Genomic DNA, 18,655 nt, shown 5'->3' on the forward strand with positions numbered 1-18,655 from the left:
AGAATTGATTCATGTCTTTACAGAATCCTAAACGATTAGTAGTAGTAAATGTATAATCTAGGTCTAACTAAACACACACACACGCGCGCGCGCGCGCTCGCAGAGAAAGAGAGAGAGAGAGAGAGAGACAGCGAGAGAGAGAGAGAGAGAATAATCATTTGCTCACCATGGGCATTCGACAGACATTCAAAAAATTGCTAGCACACGGTAGTGCAACAAGTGAAGATCGGGCATAGAGGCAGGAATGCAAATTTTTGCTAGACAGCTACCTCTCTTCCATAGGCTAGTTATTAACTACGAACTAGAAGCTATTTAAATTTAAGCACCTTTCACGAGTAATATGAGTAACGTCAAAAACTAATATCTTCATTTAATCAGCTGCAAGTCATTGAGTGATTAAGTAAAACGTAAATGGTCTGAACGTAATCATATAAAATTGTCAGTAAGCTGTCTCGCTGTTTTATTCTATAATAGAAATCAAACCATTCACCCCTAGATGAATCATTACAGGCATCATTTCATACCGTGTAATTCCGCCCCTGGACTTTATAACCGCCTGGATTTGGATAGGAAGTGAGTCCACAACGTTGAGTGGGTATGCTACATGCATGTCAGGGCGCTCGCTGAAGATTTGATCTCGCAATTCTACCAAATTGCTGGGATCCTAACGTCGATATTTTATCCGCTGTTGCAACATGCCCCACACATTTTCGATAGGATTCAATTCAGGTGATTTTTCAGTTCAGTCAAGATGTAACGAGAGGGGGAGTGTTTAGAAAGACAGTCACATACTCTTCCAGCCGTATGAAATATGCTGTTGTTGTCCAGAAAAGTAGGAGTATCAACAACACCTGATCAAATGGTTCAAATGGCTCTAAGCAGTATGGGACTAAACATCTGAGGTTATCAGTCCGCTAGACTTAGAACTACTTAAACCTAAATAACCTAAGGAAATCACACGCATCCATGCCAGAGGCAGGATTCGAACCTGCGACCGTAGCGGTCGCGCGTTTCTAGACTGAGCGCGTAGAACCGCTCTGCCGCAGCGGCCGGGCGGTGCTAACCTGTAATGTGTTGCCGCCAGGGTAGTTATTATCCCACAATGCTTGCATCTCAAGACTGTGTTGAGTCAAAAAGTCGAATAATACGCAATCCGTTGCCGTTTATCTGTGCATCATTTACAACCGTCGCTGCGACGACTGCGTTTACTAAGAGAGAACTACTTCTGTTTTTCCTGTGTTTTGGGTGGGGGATGGGTGTGCTGGGAAGAACAATTGGGCTGTCAACGTGGGAGAAGCTGAGTACGAAAAGAAAAGGAAAGAAAACGGTTTTCATAGTGGAACAAGAAGCAGTTCTATACGGGCAATGTTAGCGGGGCACGCGTGTCGTATGACCGTCTCCGAGAAAGAAGAACCTCTGCTGCAAAGGTAATTCAAGTTGACTATAAATTCGACAAGAAATAATTATCGATGAATAATGTTTCCATGACAGCTGATGAAAATGCAGCTGACGGCAGTGATTCCCCTTCAGTTAGCATATGGTGAAAATGTGGTGTCACCGTAAGGCACCACACTTGCTAGGTTGTAGGCTTCAAATCGGCCGCGGTCCGTCAGTACACATCGGACCTGCGAGTCGCCTCTGTCGACGCTAGCAGACCGAGCGCCGCCATTCGGCTGGTCATACGAGACAAGCTAGCGCACTGGCCAGTTCTACAGCCGACTTTAATAGGAATGTTTCACTTGTTATAGCTTTCGAGATCTCATGTGCAGAGACGCTAGTTAGCATAGCCTTCAGCTAAGTCAGTAGCTACGACCTAGCCCGGCGCCAAATACAGTTTATGCATTGACAATTGATCTACATGTGTGAAGCAATCAGAATTGTAAAGAAGTTGCCGGCCGAAGTGGCCGTGCGGTTAAAGGCGCTGCAGTCTGGAACCGCAAGACCGCTGCGGTCGCAGGTTCGAATCCTGCCTCGGGCATGGATGTTTGTGATGTCCTTAGGTTAGTTAGGTTTAACTAGTTCTAAGTTCTAGGGGACTAATGACCTCAGCAGTTGAGTCCCATAGCGCTCAGAGCCATTTGAACCATTTTTTTGTAAAGAAGTATTCGCAGTTCAGTCTATAACTGCACTTGTAAATATTATTGTACAATGTCAAGATCGACGTTCCCCGCCGATGCTGAATTAAAGCTAAGTATTTAATTGTATTCCTGTCTACTAACATTCTAATCACCTAAGATGTTCCAGATACATCCCGTCAAGTATAGTTCATTGATTCTCACGTCAGCCTACGTGATCAACGCGTGCAATCAATGGCCACGCCTCGTGATCAGACTAAGAGTCAAATTGCGTGACTCAGCCGGGTCACCCTTTTTCCATGAGGCCCATAGTTCCGCCTCATACATTACAGAAAATGCGTCACATACTTGCTGGCATCGTAGCATCTGCACTTGTCTCCAACTACGTGACGTTGTGTGATATACTAGTATCTGGACATGTCTCAATGGCAGCGGGCGCTGCATGGTCCGGCAGTGTTGGCGGCCCAGCAGGTGTGTGTTACCGCTGAGAGTGGCGACACACGTGACGTCACAGATGTGGCGGGGGTTCATCAACCTGGCAGAAAACAAACGCGCCGCCTGCCGCGTGCTGCCAAGGGGGGCCGCACGCCCTGTGCTTGACAACGCGCTGCGTGGCACGCCTACGTCGCAAACGCGAACGCAACTACACTTCGGAAGATTTTCACAGCACTGAGTCACGGTGGACTTTTACAGCGTTTGGAGTACAACGCTGACGGAAGAAGTGGTTACACGCCACAGCAGACTGAACCGGAGTTGAAAGAGGAAGTATAATCTGCGTACTCTGCGATTTGCTCAACTGGTCGCCGATCAGGGAATTGTATTGCAGAGAAAACTAGAATTCAGTATTCCTTCATTTATTAATCCGTTTTTACACGTTTAGGTGTTAGCGATTATGAGAATCGTGGTTCAGGTATAGTTACATGATTGGCTCGCAACGAACATGCTGACGTTCATGTTCGTTGCAGGTCAACCATGTAACTATGTTCACTCATGCTCATAAAATAAGGATAATGCTCATACGTGGTGAAACGACGCTCTCGTGGGCGGTTTGCGGGTTTAAATCACCGCTGTGTATGACCATGCGGTGCATTTGACCTGCGGTCGTCGCACGGTGGCGCTGACAGCAGTCCACGTACGCAGAGGTGTGTTGGTGTATGTCAGAGTACGGTGCAGCGAGTGTGCAGACGTTTTCAGACGCGCTAATGGTGACTGTGTGTTGAAAATGGCTCAAAGAACACATATTGATGACGTTATGAGGGGTCGAGTACTAAGGCTACTGGAGGCTGGTCAAACACAGCAGGTCGTAGCACGGGCCCTCTGCGTGCCACAAAGTGTAATCTCAAGACTATGGCAACGATTCCAGCAAACAGGAAACGTGTCCAGGCGCTACAGTACGGGACGTCCACAGTGTACAACACCACGAGAAGACCGATGTCTCACCGTGAGTGGTCACAGACGGCCACGGAGTACTACAGGTAACCTTGCTCGGGACCTTACCGCAGCCACTGGAACAGTTGTCTCCAGACACACAGTCTACAGACGACTGAACAGACATGGTTTATTCGCCCGGGGACCTGCAAGGTGCATTCCACTGTCCCCTAGTCATAGGAGAGCGCGTAAAGCCTGATGTCAAGACCACAGTACATGGTCATTGGAACAGTGGTCCCAGGTTATGTTCACGGAGGAGTCCACGTATAGTCTGAACAGTGATTCTCGCCGTGTTTTCATCTGGCGTGAACCATGAATCAGAGACCAACCCCTTAATGTCCTTGAAAGGGACCTGTATGTACATCGTAGTCTGATGGTGTGGGGTGGGATTATGATTGGTGCACGTACACCTCTGCATGTCTTTGACAGAGGAACTGTTAAAGGGCAGGTGTATCGGGACGTATTTTGCACCAGTATGTCTGCCTCTTTAGGGGTATAGTGGGTCAGACCTTCCTCCTGATGGATAATAACGAACGGCCCCACCGAACAGCCACCATAGAGGAGTACCTTGAAACAGAAGATATCAGGCGAATGGCATGGCCTTCCTTTTCTCCAGACCTCAACCCCGTCGAGCACGTCTGGGATGCTCTCAGTCGACGTATCGCTGCACGTCTTCAAACCCCTTGGACACTTAAGGAGCTCCGACAGGCACTGGTGCAAGAATGGGAGGCTATACCCCAGCAGCTGCTCGACCACCTGATCCAGAGCATGCCAATCCGTAGTGCGGCCTGTGTACATGTGCATGGTGATCATATCCCATATTGATGTCGGGGTACATGCGCAGGAAACGATGGCGTTTTGTAGCACATATGTTTCGGGACGGTTTTCTCAACGTATCACCAATACTGTGGACTTACAGATCTGTGTTGTGTGTGTTCCCTATGTGCCTAGGCTATTAGCGCCAGTTTTGTGTAGTGCCACGTTGTGTGGAACCACATTCTGCAATTATCCTTAATTTATGAGCATGAGTGTAATTCTCTGGTTTTTATCTGAACCAGGATTCTGATGATGGCTAACGCTGAAGTGCGTAAAAATGGATTAATAAACGAAGGAATACTGGATTATAATTTTCTTCGCAGTACAATTCCTTCATCTACGACCAATTCAGCATATTGCAAAACTACAAAAATTGTTCAGCATGGTCTCCGCTCTCCTGGGTGCCTTTATGCACACCTTTGTTGAAAGAGAAAGTGACAACAGAATTGGAAACAAAATACCGCTGAACTGCTGTAGGATGGAAAATTTGCGCGGTGAGTCGGGTACGTTTAATCAGACAGTGTATTAAATTTTAAAGTCTTGGGTACCAAGGGGTCGGAACTGAAAACGTTCTAACCTGTTCTTCAGATAGATCAGCTAACAGCCCAATTATGTAGCAGGAATCCATAGCATTGCTGACAGTGTCAAGTTAATTGTACTCTGAATTATATCTTGTGTGATATGCTATACTGCACAGCCGGTAGCAAGCCCCTGACGAACGGATGTCAGTGGTAGCCTTCACGGTCTCCGTAGCCCAAGCTGCAAGTGACCCAGCCAGAGATGTGTATAATGGTGTCTAACAGTGTGTCATGTAAATAACCGATTGCTCCTTTTGCGCTATAGGGTGTACTTTGAATGGCAGACACGGGTGCAGCCTACAAAGGGTGAACTGTGGCGCGGCCATCAGAAAAGAAAGTAAAGCAGTCATTAATGCGAACACTGCTTTGGAGACCACAGAGTGCTTCTAGGCATTGTCCTGCTGGAGGTGGTATACTGTTGTCTTCTTCCGCCCTCTGAGCTGGTTCACCCAGCCAGTTGTAGAGGGACCCACGTTTAACGTGGATTCCGAACCACAGTGAAACTCGGGATTTTTCACGTCAACGGTCATTGTATGAGGTGAAAGAATTGATAAGTGGCAGATAAAAATCCTGAGATTAACCGGGGATCGAACCCGAGACCACAAAGTCAGCTAGCCATCCTGCTGCCGTTATAATGACGCTTAAACGTGCATAGAGAGAAACGTTTAAGTGCATTCTGAACGTTTGATAGTTGTAACGCAGACGTAGATGTAACGACAAATCTAATGTGAACAGTTCATTTTTTAAATTTTTCCTTGAGTCATCAGTTTTCTAACTGGTTCGATGCGGCGGCCCTCCATGAGTTCTTCTCCTGAGCCAACCTCTTGATCTCAGAGTAGGACTTGGAATGTACGTCCTCAGTTATATGCTGGATGTATTGTAGTGTCCGTCCTCCTCTACAGTTTTTATCCTCTACAGCTCCCTCTAGCACCATGCAAGTTACCATCCGGTCCCTTCTTCTTGTCAGTGTTTTTGTATACACCCCTCCTCGCAAATCCTGCGGACAATCTCCTCATCCTTATATTTTCAGCCCTCCTAACCCACACAAGAAAATCGACTCGCAGGAGAGATCAGACAGCTGTGAAATAGTAAAAGTGGGGCGGCCTTCGTCTGGCTCGCTTAGGTTAGGAGCCTTGACCTTATCACGCGATACCCACTACATCAGCGGATTATATACAGATTTTACAAAGCAGTAACGATTAATATATTCTAAAAATCCTTTTGTTCCTTACTGTTTTTTAGAACCACACATTTATTCCATTGTTAAATAGTAGTTTACTTTAGTAGTGACTTTTGTTGTTATTTTTGTGGATTTAGTCCCGGGGATATTTACAAAGCTGTTGTATTCTCTCCACTAATTACTGATTATTTACCATTTACTTAGTGCAGAACTCAGAAGATCAGTTGAAAGGAATGAATAGTTTCTTGGAAAGAAATTACAAGACGAATCAATAAAAACAAAATAAAGGCAATCTTATGTAATCGAATGACGTTGACTGAATTAGGTTAGGAAATGAGACACTGAAAGTACTAGACGAAATGTGCAGTTCTGGGAGTAAAGTAACCGACAAAAATGGATGAAGTGAAGAGGCTATTGAAAGAAAACTGGCAATAACAATAAAATCGATTCTGAAAAGAAGAAATTTTTTAATTTAAAATATAAATTTAAATGTTAAGAAGTATATTCTGAAAGTTTTTCTTTTGAATGTAGCCTTGTACGAAAGAAGAAACATGGACGATAAATAGTTCAGACCAGAGGACAATAGAACCATTTTAAATCTGCTGTTGCAGAAGAATTCTGATGATTAGGTGGGCATGTCGAATAATTAATGAAAGAGTACTAAATGAAATCGGGAAGTTAAGAAAAATTATGGCACAATTTAACTAAAATAAAAATGGTTTGATAAGACATATCTTGAGAAATATGATGAATATTTAGGGGCAAATGGATATTTGTACGAGACCAGGACCCGAACCAACACTGCCTGGTCCGCAGCACGTGCCCTAGCGATTAGCGTTCCTGCCTCTGGATCATGGGGTCCCCGGTTCGATTGCCAGCCGCGTCGGGGATTTTCTCCGCCCAGAGACTGGATGTATATGTTGTCCTCAACATTTCATCATCACATGGGAAAATGGCGAGACTGGACTGTGTAAAGACTGGGAATTTGTACGGGCGCTGATAACCACGCTATTGAGCGTCCCACAAATCAAAATCATCATTTCAATTCAACATTGACTGCTCACCGCTAGTAGTCGCCTTAACCACTGGGCTGTTTGAGCGCAGCTCCGCTTATGACCCTAACTCTGAGCGGCACTTTTGTTTCCACCTAGGTTTCCGATTACTGCAACCGGAATTTCTCTCACGGGGACTGGGGGAATAGCAACACTGGGAAAACGGTGTCTAAGGAAGCCTGTGGCTTGAGCAGCTGCAACAGAAATATGATACAATTAAATGCATTGAAGTCACAATGAATTGACCGATTAAAACTGAGCCATGAAGGTGGAATGACATTCCGTTGCACTGATATCATCTTCACTGATTTCTTCCCCATCAATCTATTCGTTTTCATTACAGTGCATTTAATTCATTTCAAAAAGTTTGATTGCTGCTTCATAGTATTAGTTCGTAGTGCAGATATCCTCTTCATTTGAAGACTACATTTTTACTCTCAAGTCACATTGCCAACAGGAGCAAGTCTTTCGGGTGAAATGATGGGTGGGCAACAAGCATTTCGCGCACATCCGACATCTGATTGGCTAATGTGCGGCCACACGCATATCCTGGCGCATTGTCGGTCACTATTTTACAATTTTCAAAACATTTAATCGTGATGATACATCATGAACCCCAAACAAGAGCCATCATCACTTTCCCCACACACAAAAATTTTTCACTTTTTCTGTGCGCCTTCAAATTGCCACTGTCTGACTGCTGTTTTAAAACCGGTGTGTAACGGTGGATCCAGGTTTCGACTAGTTACATTGTCAGGTATGTATGGAATGGGAGGGATGCCTCTTCACAGGGATGGATATCTGCACAACGGAATAATTGTCTAATGATAGTTATCCAAAATTATTTAAGGATGAACTTAGATGGGGTACCGGCGACGAGTTTGAAAGGGGCTTGAGTTATTTAATGGTTTCAGAAAGCTTCGATTTTATGAATGTCAGTGTAAATAAAAACGAAACGAGAACAATAACATGGAAGCTGGGCGTGATTCAGGTATATTCTTCAGTAAAGACAAGAGGCGACATTTAGGACCTTGTACTTTACTCCTAGTAAAAAAAAATGACAGATGCAAAAGTCTTTACACATCTGAATGTCGCACTCGGGACCCCTGTTAGTGCCAAAACAACTCGAAGGGAGTTCTGTTGTTGATGTTGTTGTTGTGGTCTTCAGTCTAGAGACTGGTTTGATGCAGCTCTCCATGCTACTTTATCCTGTGCAAGCTTCTTCATCTCCCAGTACCTACTGCAACCTACATTCTTCTGAATCTGTTTAGCGTATTCATCTCTTGGTCTCCCCCTACGATTTTTACCCTCCACCCTGCCCTCCAATACTAAATTGGTGATCCCTTGATGCCTCAGTACATGTCCTACCAACCGATCCCCTCTTCTAGTTAAGTTGTGCCACAAACTTCTCTTCTCCCCAATCCTATTCAATACCTCCTCATTAGTTATATGATCTGCCCATTTAATCTTCAGCATTCTTCTGTAGCACCACATTTCGAAAGCTTCTAGTCTCTTCTTGTCCAAACTAGTTATCGTCCATGTTTCGCTTCCATACATGGCTACGCTCCATACAAATACTTTCAGAAACGACTTCCTGACACTTAAATCAATACTCGATGTTAACAAATTTCTCCTCTTCAGAAACGCTTTCCTTGCCATTGCCAGTCTACATTTTATATCCTCTCTACTTCGACCATCATCAGTTATTTTGCTCCCCAAATAGCAAAACTCATTTACTACTTTAAGTGTCTCTGTTGTGTCGGTAGCTGGGCCGACACCGTGAAGTTGAGATGGCTGAAAATGAACTCTAGACTAACGCTGTAGCCGATAGGGCACGCAAGGCTAACGCCGACGGGCGTGAAGTCTGGAACATGAGAACTTATAAATGAATAAGAAGAAAAGTATGTAGATGCTTATTACTTATCTTTTTATTAGTCCTTGGAATACATCTCTCTTGAATACTCGTAAGCTATAGGCACTGATACAAATGGCTCCTTGCTAGTTCGTAGCCATTAACTTAGCTGATGGCTATTCTGTCTCTCGGCTAATGAGAGAGAAAGGCTTCATACATCTGGTCGGTAGCTAGGTTCTCGTACAACTGGGCGGTAGCTAGGTTCTCGTACAACTGGGCGGTAGCTAGGTTCTCGTACAACTGGGGCGAGTGCTCTCTCGTATCACGAGACCTGCCTTGGTGGTGGCGCTAGGTCTGCGATTACACAGTGGCGACACGCGGGTCCGACATGTACTAAATGGACCGCGGCCGATTTAAGCTACCACCTAGCAAGTGTGGTGTCTGGCGGTGACACCACAGTCTCATTTCCTAATCTAATTCCCTCAGCATTACCCGACTTAATTCGACTACATTCCATTATTCTCGTTTTGTTTTTGTTGATGTTCATCTTATACCCTCCTTTCATGACACTGTTCATTCCGTTCAACTGCTCTTCCAAGTCCTTTGCTGTCTCTGACAGAATTACAATGTCATCGACGAACCTCAAAGTTTTTATTTCTTCTCCGTGGATTTTAATACCTACTCCGAATTTTTCTTTTGTTTCCTTCACTGCTTGCTCAATATACAGATTGAATAACATCGGGGATAGGCTACAACCCTGTCTCACTCCCTTCCCAACCACTGCTTCCCTTTCATGCCCCTCAACTCTTATAACTGCCATCTCGTTTCTGTACAAATTGTAAATAGCCTTTCGCTCCCTGTATTTTACCCCTGCGACCTTCAGAATTTGAAAGAGAGTATTCCAGTCGAAATTGTCAAAAGCTTTCTCTAAGTCTACAAATGCTAGAAACGTAGGTTTCGCTTTCCTTAATCTAGCTTCTAAGATAAGTCGTAGGGTCAGTATTGCCTCACGTGTTCCAGCATTTCTACGGAATCCAAACTGATCTTCCCCGAGGTCGGCTTCTACTAGTTTTTCCATTCGTCTGTAAAGAATTCGCGTTAGTATTTTGCAGCTGTGACTTATTAAACTGATAGTTCGGTAATTTTGACATCTGTCAGCACCTGCTTTCTTTGGGATTGGAATTATTATATTCTTCTTGAAGTCTGAGGGTATTTCGCCTGTCCCATACATCTTGCCCACCAGATGGTAGAGTTTTGTCAGGACTGGCTCTCCCAAGGCCATCAGTAGTTCTAATGGAATGTTGTCTATTCCCGGGGCCTTGTTTCGACTCAGGTCTTTCAGTGCTCTGTCAAACTCTTCACGCAGTATCGTATCTCCCATTTCATCTTGATCTACATCCTCTTCCATTCCTATAATATTGTTCTCAAGTACATCGCCCTTGTATAGACCCTCTAAATACTCCTTCCACCTTTCTGCTTTCCCTATTTTGCTTAGAACTAGATTTCCCTCTGAGCTCTTGATATTCATACAAGTGGCTCTCTTATCTCCAAAGGTCTCTTTAATTTTCCTGTAGGCAGCAGCTCTCTTACCCCTAGTGAGACAAGCCTCTACATCCTTACATTTGTCCTCTAGCCATCCCTGCTTAGCCATTTTGCACTTCCTGTCGATCTCATTTTTGAGACGCTTGTATTCCTTTTTGCCTGCTTCATTTACTGCATTTTTATATTTTCTCCTTTCATCAATTAAATTCAATATATCTCTGTTACCCAATGATTTCTACTATACCTAGTCTTTTTACCGACTTGATCCTCTGCTACCTTCACTATTTCATCTCTCAAAGCTACCCATTCTTCTTCTACTGCATTTCTTTCCCCCATTCCTGTCAATTGTTCCATTATGCTCTCCCTGAAACTCTGTACAACTTCTGGTTCTTTCAGTTTATCCAGGTCCCACCTCCTTAACTTCCCACCTTTTTGCAGTTACTTCAGTTTTAATCTACAGTTCATAATCAATAGATTGTGATCAGAGTCCACATCTGCCCCTGGAAATGTCTTACAATTTATAACCTGGTTCCTAAATCTGTCTTACCATTATATAATCTATCTGAAATCTGTCAATATCTCCAGGCTTCGCCGGCCGAAGTGGCCGTGCGGTTAAAGGCGCTGCAGTCTGGAACCGCAAGACCGCTACGGTCGCAGGTTCGAATCCTGCCTCGGGCATGGCTGTTTGTGATGTCCTTAGGTTAGTTCGGTTTAACTAGTTCTAAGTTCTAGGGGACTAATGACCTCAGGAGTTGAGTCCCATAGTGCTCAGAGCCATTTGAACCATCTCCAGGCTTCTTCCATGTATACAACCTTCTTTTATGATTCTTGAACCAAGTGTTAGCTATGATTAAGTTGTGCTGTGTGCAAAATTCTACCAGGCGGCTTCCTCTTTCATTTCTTAGCCCCAATCCATATTCACCTACTACGTTTCCTTCTCTCCCTTTTCCTAGTACCGAATTCCAGTCACTCATGACTATTAAATTTTCGTCTCCCTTCACTATCTGAATAATTTCATTTATTTCATCATACATTTCTTCAATTTCTTTGTCATCAGCAAAGTTAGTTGGCATATAAACTTGTACTACTGTAGTAGGTGTGGGCTTCGTATCTATCTTGGCCATAATAATGCGTTCGCTATGCTGTTTGTAGTAGCTTACCCGCACTCTTATTTTTTTATTCATTATTAAACCGAGTCCTGCATTACCCCTATTTGATTTTGTATTTATAACACTGTATTTACCTGACCAGAAGTCTTATTCCTACTGCCACCGAACTTCACTAATTCCCACTATATCTAACTTTAACCTGTCCATTTCCCTTTTTAAATTTTCTAACCTACCTGCCGGATTAAGGGATCTGACATTCCATGCTCCGGTCCGTAGAATGCGTTTTCTTTTTCCTGATAACGACGTCCTCCTGAGTAGTCCCCGCCCGGAGATCCGAATGGGGGACTATTTTACCTCCGGAATATTTCACCCAAGAGGACGCCATCATCATTAAACCATACAGTAAAGCTGCATGCACCCGGGAAAAATTACGGCTGTAGTGTCCTTTTGCTTTCAGCCGTTCGCAGTACCAGCACAGCAAGGCCGTTTTGGTTAGTGTTACAAGGCCAGATCATTCAGTCATCCAGACAGTTGCCCCTGCAACTACTGAAAAGGCTGCTGCCCCTCTTCAGGAACCACATGTTTGTCTGGCCTCTCAACAGATACCCCTCCGTTGTGGTTGCACCTACGGTACGGCTATCTGTATCGCTGAGGCACGCAAGCCTCCCCACCAACGGCAAGGTCCATGATTCATGGGGGGAAGAAGGGAGTTCTATAAACAGGGAATTGCAAGGCGAGCTGGAATTCCAATAATACTTATCAGAGATTCGAATCCTCGTAACAGGGAAGGGTGATGCTCAAGTCTCATAACCTGGACTATGGAGCAACGGAGGAAAGTTATTTGGTCCGGTGTATCTTGTTTCACACGGTTTGCAACTTCCGGTCGTGTTTACGTCCCAAGAGTGAAATATTGGTGGTGGCAGGGGGGGGGGGGGGGGGGGGGGTTGTCGTTGACGATTTTGGCAGTCGTATCGTGATATACCATGAGCTCCGTGGTTGCTCTTGAACGTAACATTACTACCAAGCATCACGTGACAATGTTGGCTGATCTGGTTCATTACATGATACAATGTTTGTTCCCCAATAGCGGTGCTTTGTTCCAAGACGTGATCTCTATCATTGTTACCTGGACCTGCCACTATTTTACAGGAAGAATGGTATAAGATTACCTTGAAAACCATACAGGGCCTGTATTTATCCATTCTGAAACTACTGGAAGCTGTTTTGAATATCACCTGTTTTCCTACGCCGTATCAGGCACGACTGTGTGTTGTGTTTTTGGTGTTTCCATATTTCAGCACACCCCTGTAGTTTGCTGGAGGATGTTCTGCACGATAGCTTATGACAGCAGTGTTCCTTCTGTGGACACTAACCACTAACAAGGGAACCTCCCCATCGCACCCCCCTCAGATTTAGTTATAGGTTGGCACGTTCGATAGGCCTTGAAAAACTGAACACAGATCAATCGAGAAAACAGGAAGAAGTTGTGTGGAACTATGAAAAAATAAGCAAAATATACAAACTGAGTAGTCCATGTGCAAGATAAGCAACATAAAGGATAACGCGAGCTCCGGAGCGCCGTGGTCTCGTGGTTAGCGTGAGCAGCTGCGGAATGAGAGGTCCATGGTTCAAGTCTTTCCTCGGGTGAAAATTTTTACCTACTTTCTTTTCGCAAAGTTATGATCTGTCCGTTCGTTCATTGACGTCTCTGTTCACTGTAATAAGTTTAGTGTCTGTGTTTTGCGACCGCACCGCAAAACAGTGCGATTAATAGAGAAAAGGACGTGCCTCTCCAATGGGAACCGAAAACATTTGATCGCAAGGTCATAGGTCAACCGATTCCTCCACAGGAAAACACGTCTGATAAATTCTATACGACACTGGCGACGGCATGTGCGTCATATGACAAGAATATGTTGTCGACTCACCTAGCTTGTACACTTGGCGAATGGGTAAAAAGATTCTTTTACCTTGCCCGATTTAGGTTTTCTTGTGGATGTGATAATCACTCCCAAAAAAGTGATCGCATCGGACGGACAGATAATAAAAAATTAAAATTTTCGCTCGAGGGTATATTTGAACCTAGGACCTCTCGCACTGCAGCTGCTAACCCTAACCACGGGACCACGGCGCTCATGAGACCAGATTCTCCTTGATCTTGTCTATCATATGCATAGACTATTCAGTTTGTATATTTTGCTTATTTTTTTCATACTTCCACACAACTTCTTCCTGTTTTCTCGATTGATCTGTGTTCAGTTTTTCAAGGTCTATCCACTGTGCCAACTTATAACTAAATCTGAGGGGGGTGCGATGGGGAGGTTCCCTTGTAAGATATTAACACACGTGTGACTGTAGACTCTCGTTGTTTTAACGATTTCCTGATACTCTTGAAACGGCAGACTCAAGACGTAGAGCAAACAACGTTTAACTTCCCTTAGTCCAATGGTAATGTCACACCCACAAGGACCAAATCAATAATACACTACTGGCCATTAAAATTGCTACACCACGAAGATGACGTGCTACAGACGCGAAAATTAACCGACAGGAAGAAGATGCTGTGATATGCATATGATCAGCTTTTCAGAGCATTCACACAAGGTTGGCGACTGGTGAAACGTTGTTGTGATGCCTCGTGTAAGGAGGAGAAATGCGTATCATCACGTTTCCGACTTCGATAAAGGTCGGATTGTGGCCTACCGCGATTGCGGTTTATCGTGTAGCGACATTGCTGCTCGCGTTGGTCGAGATCCAATGACTGTTAGCAGAATATGGAATCGGTGGGTTCAGGAGCCATGCTGGATCCCAACGGCCTCTTATCACTAGCAGTCGAGATGACAAGAATCTTATCCGCATGGCTGTAACAGATCGTGCAGCCACTTCTCGATCCCTGAGTCAACAGATGGGGACGTTTGCAAGACAACAACCATCTGCACGAACAGTTCGACGACGTTTGCAGCAGCATGGACTATCGGCTCGGAGACCATGGCTGTGGTTACCCTTGACGCTGCATCACAGACAGGAGCGCCTGCGATGGTGTACTCAACGACGAACCTGGGCGCTCGAATAGCAAAACGTCATTTTTTCGGATGAATCCACGTTCTGACTACAGCATCATGTTGGTCACATCTGTGTTTGGCGACATCGCGGTGAACGCACATTGGAAGCATGTATTCGTTATCGCCATACTGGCGTACCACCTGGCATGATGGTATGGGGTGCCATTGGTTTCACGTCTCGGTCACCTCTTGTTCGCAATGACGGCACTTTGAACAGTGGACGTTACATTTCAGATGTGTTACGACCCGTGGCTCTTCCCTTCATTCGATCCCTGCGAAACCCTACATTTCAGCAGGATAATGCACGACCGCATGTTGCAGGTCCTATACGGGCTTTTATGGATACAGAAAATGTTCGACTGCTGCCCTGGCCTGCACTTTCTCCAGATCTCTCACCAACTGAAAACGTCTGGTCAATGGTGGCCGAGCAACTGGCTCGTCACAATACGCCAGTCATTAGAGCAACTGGCTCGTCACAATACGCCAGTCATTACTCTTGATGACTGTGGTACCGTGTTGAAGCTGCATGGGCAGGTGTACCTGTACACGCCATCCAAGCTCTGTTTGACTCAATGCTCAGGCGTATCAAGGCAGTTACTACGGCAAGAGGTGGTTGTTCTGGGTACTGATTTCTCAGGAGCTATGCACCCAAATTGCATGAGAATGTAATCACATGTCAGTTCTAGTATAATAGCGGGTGATCAAAAAGTCAGTATCAATTTGAAAACTTAATAAATCACGGAATAATGTAGATAGAGAGGTACAAATTGACACACATGCTTGGAATGACATGGGGTTTTATTGAAGCCAAAAAAATACAAGCGTTCAATAAATGTGCGACGGATGGCGCTTCATCTGATTAGAACAGCTATAATTAGCATAACAAAGTAAGACGAAGCAAAGATGATGTTCTTTACAGGAAATGCTCAATATGTCCACCATCATTCCTCAACAATATCTTTAGTCGAGGAGTAATGTTGTGAACAGCACTGTAAAGCAAGTCCTGAGTTATGGTGGGGCATTGGCGTCGGATGTTGTCTTTCAGCATTCCTAGAGATGTCGGTCGATCACGATACACTTGCGACTTCATGTTACCCCAAAGCCAATTATGGCACGGACTGAGGTCTAGGGACCTGGGAGGCCAAGCATGACGAAAGTGGCGGCTGAGCACACGATCATCACCAAACGAAGCGCGCAAGAGATATTTCAATACTGTTTTTTGTTCTAACAAAACGCCATGTCATTCCAAGCATGTGTGTCAATTTTTACCTCTCTATCTACATTATTCCGTGGTTTATTAAGTTTTCAAATTTATACTGACTTTTTGATCACCCGGTATATTTGTCCACTGAATACCCGTTTATCATCTGCATTTCTTCTTGTTGTAGCAATTTTAATGTCCAGTAGTGTACAAAAGCGGAGACTAAATGACACTGTCTTTTGGGTCAAAGCGAAGCTACTGATCCTTAGTAAAATAATTAGATAGATGTAGGAAGAACCGAAGTGATCCACATTTGCCAGCAGCTGGATATTAAGGCGCTCTCCGTCTGGGAAACTTGTTGACGAGTCTTCTACGAACAAGCTTACGACTGCAACATTTAATCACTCAATCAAAATTTTCAGTTTACTGGTGGAGCGGAGATTGGTGGCTAGTGTCGTCATACTGGTGAGTTGCAGCATCACGATAGCGACATCACAATACGTCACCGAGTGACGTCGAATGGAGTTCAGTGAAGGCACGGTTCGGCAGAACTCCTCAGTCAGCGAGGGCCAGTGAGTGCGCTATTTGCGGACAGGGAACTCCAGTGTCAGCGGCGGCGGCGGCGCGCGCGCCCCTGCTGACGTCACGCGCGTGCGGCCGTGCTTCCCCCGCCAGGCCGTGCGCCGCGTCACGGCCGCGGCCCAGCGCGCGTGCGCCGGCACACGCCTCGCGGCCGGCTGTTACGTCAGGCCAGGGGGTCAGCGCGCCCGGAATGCGGCAGCAGCAGCTCAGCAGCTCTGGTCTACTGTGCTGTCGCCGGCCGCTGTCTCCTCAAGGTCCCCGCCGGCGCAGTTGGCGCGCATGCGCACATCGCCCCTCTGTCCGCTGTATCCTGCATAGCGCCCGTCTGGCTAGAACCGGCGGCTGTTATCACCATCCCTGCAGTGCCGCCTAGATACGCCTGGAAACCGCTCAAACACGTTTAAAGGCACTGAGCGCGCGAACACGGTGAAACGGCGACGCTGCTGCCCATATCCAGTTACTGCGCCGGTCAGAAGTCGGTGCCATGGATTCCCTTCATTTAGGGTCCGTTTATCGCGTCCCACTGGTCTAGTGCCAGTAGATGCGTGCACAGCACTTAAATCATGTGTGAACTTGAGAGCCATTTGCATTATGCAGACGGTTTCGCTGTCTACTAAATTTGCTGGTGTGTGAGAAATACTAGAGTTCCAGAATGAGATTTTTCACTCTGCAGCGAAGTGTGCGCTGATACGAAACTTACTGGCACATTAAAAGTGTGTGCCGGACCGAGACTCGAACTCGGGACCTTTGCCTTTCGCGGGCAAGGGCTCTACCAGCACTTGCCCGCGAAAGGCAAAGGTCCCGAGTTCGAGTCTCGGTCCGGCACACAGTTTTAATCTGCCAGGAAGTTTCAGTACTAGAGTTGTTTTCAAAACTGCAGTAACTAAAAAGTGGAGCGAGAATGACATTATCAAGTGCTTCGAAATTCACGGAAATAGGAACTGTACCCTCGTGGGCTACAAAATTAACTGGAATATACTGTGCACCAAAGAACTTAAGAAATGAAATATTTTCCTCTGAAAGTGACTTTCACTTAAATTACGTGGACTAGCATCAGTACGTAATCTATGAACAGTGGTTCTTATTGTGTTGTTGTTTTCAATACGTTCTTTCTCAGTTACTGGATCTACATCCTAATAGTCTCCCCCCCCCCCCACCCCCCTCTGTCTGTCCATCTCCTCCTCCTCTCTTCCCTCTCTCTGTCCATCACCTTCTGCCCCCTCTCTCTGTCAATTTCCTGCCCTCCCGCCTTCTTTATCTACTTAGCATCACCTGACCTTGAAGCTTCTCACTGTGAAATGAAGTCGCTACAAATGAATGGGTAAATTGGTTGGGATCACTGGTATATGGGATGCGAGAGGCCTCACCAGCTGCTGGATCTGTGAGGATAGTAGATTCAATGACATTATTTCACAAAGTTGTAATCTGCGAATGGATAGTTTAAGGCGGTTCATAATCCATATCTGTATTCTAATCATAAGTCATAAATACAGCTTTCCTCTCTCCCTTTCCAAGCATTAATCCCCGACTTACGTGGTCTGATGTTATGATTAACCGGATATGGCACGTTAATTGTTAAGGGGTGGCCAGATGCAAACGTTCAGACCAGCCCGGTGTTCACCTAGCGGGATGTGGAAAACGGTCTAAAAACGACATCCAGACTGACCGGCACACCGGCCGTCGTCGTTAATCCGCCGGGCGGATTCGATTTGTGACAGGCCCGCCTAGCCCAGTCCAGGAAGCAGTGCGTTAGCGCTCTCGGTTAACCTTGCGGGTTATAAATACAGCTTTCCTGTTTTCTGTAAAATCGACGACAATGAAGAAAACATAACAGCGCATTGTTGCTTATTCAATTTTTGTTTGAAATTATATGTAAGGAAAAAGAATATATACAGGGTGGAGAAAAATTGTGTCACGGAATTTTAAGCCTGGATATCTGATGCCAGTAGAAACCAAAGTTACTACTGTTGTGTAGGTCGACAACGCACCATTTTTAAACTACGGAGCGCCACGAGCTCCGATTGGCCTCTGACGTGAGGTGGAGACGAACAGCAAGACCTATTTGATACGTGCGCATATCACGTTGGGGCAGTGACGGCGCGAGGGACGTTTGTATGTGTGGACCGACAACCATAGCGCTGCCCGTCAATCGACGAACGGCAACAGGGCAATCCCACC

The sequence above is a fragment of the Schistocerca piceifrons genome, chromosome 4, assembly GCF_021461385.2.
Source record: "Schistocerca piceifrons isolate TAMUIC-IGC-003096 chromosome 4, iqSchPice1.1, whole genome shotgun sequence".
Lineage (NCBI taxonomy): Eukaryota > Metazoa > Arthropoda > Insecta > Orthoptera > Acrididae > Schistocerca > Schistocerca piceifrons.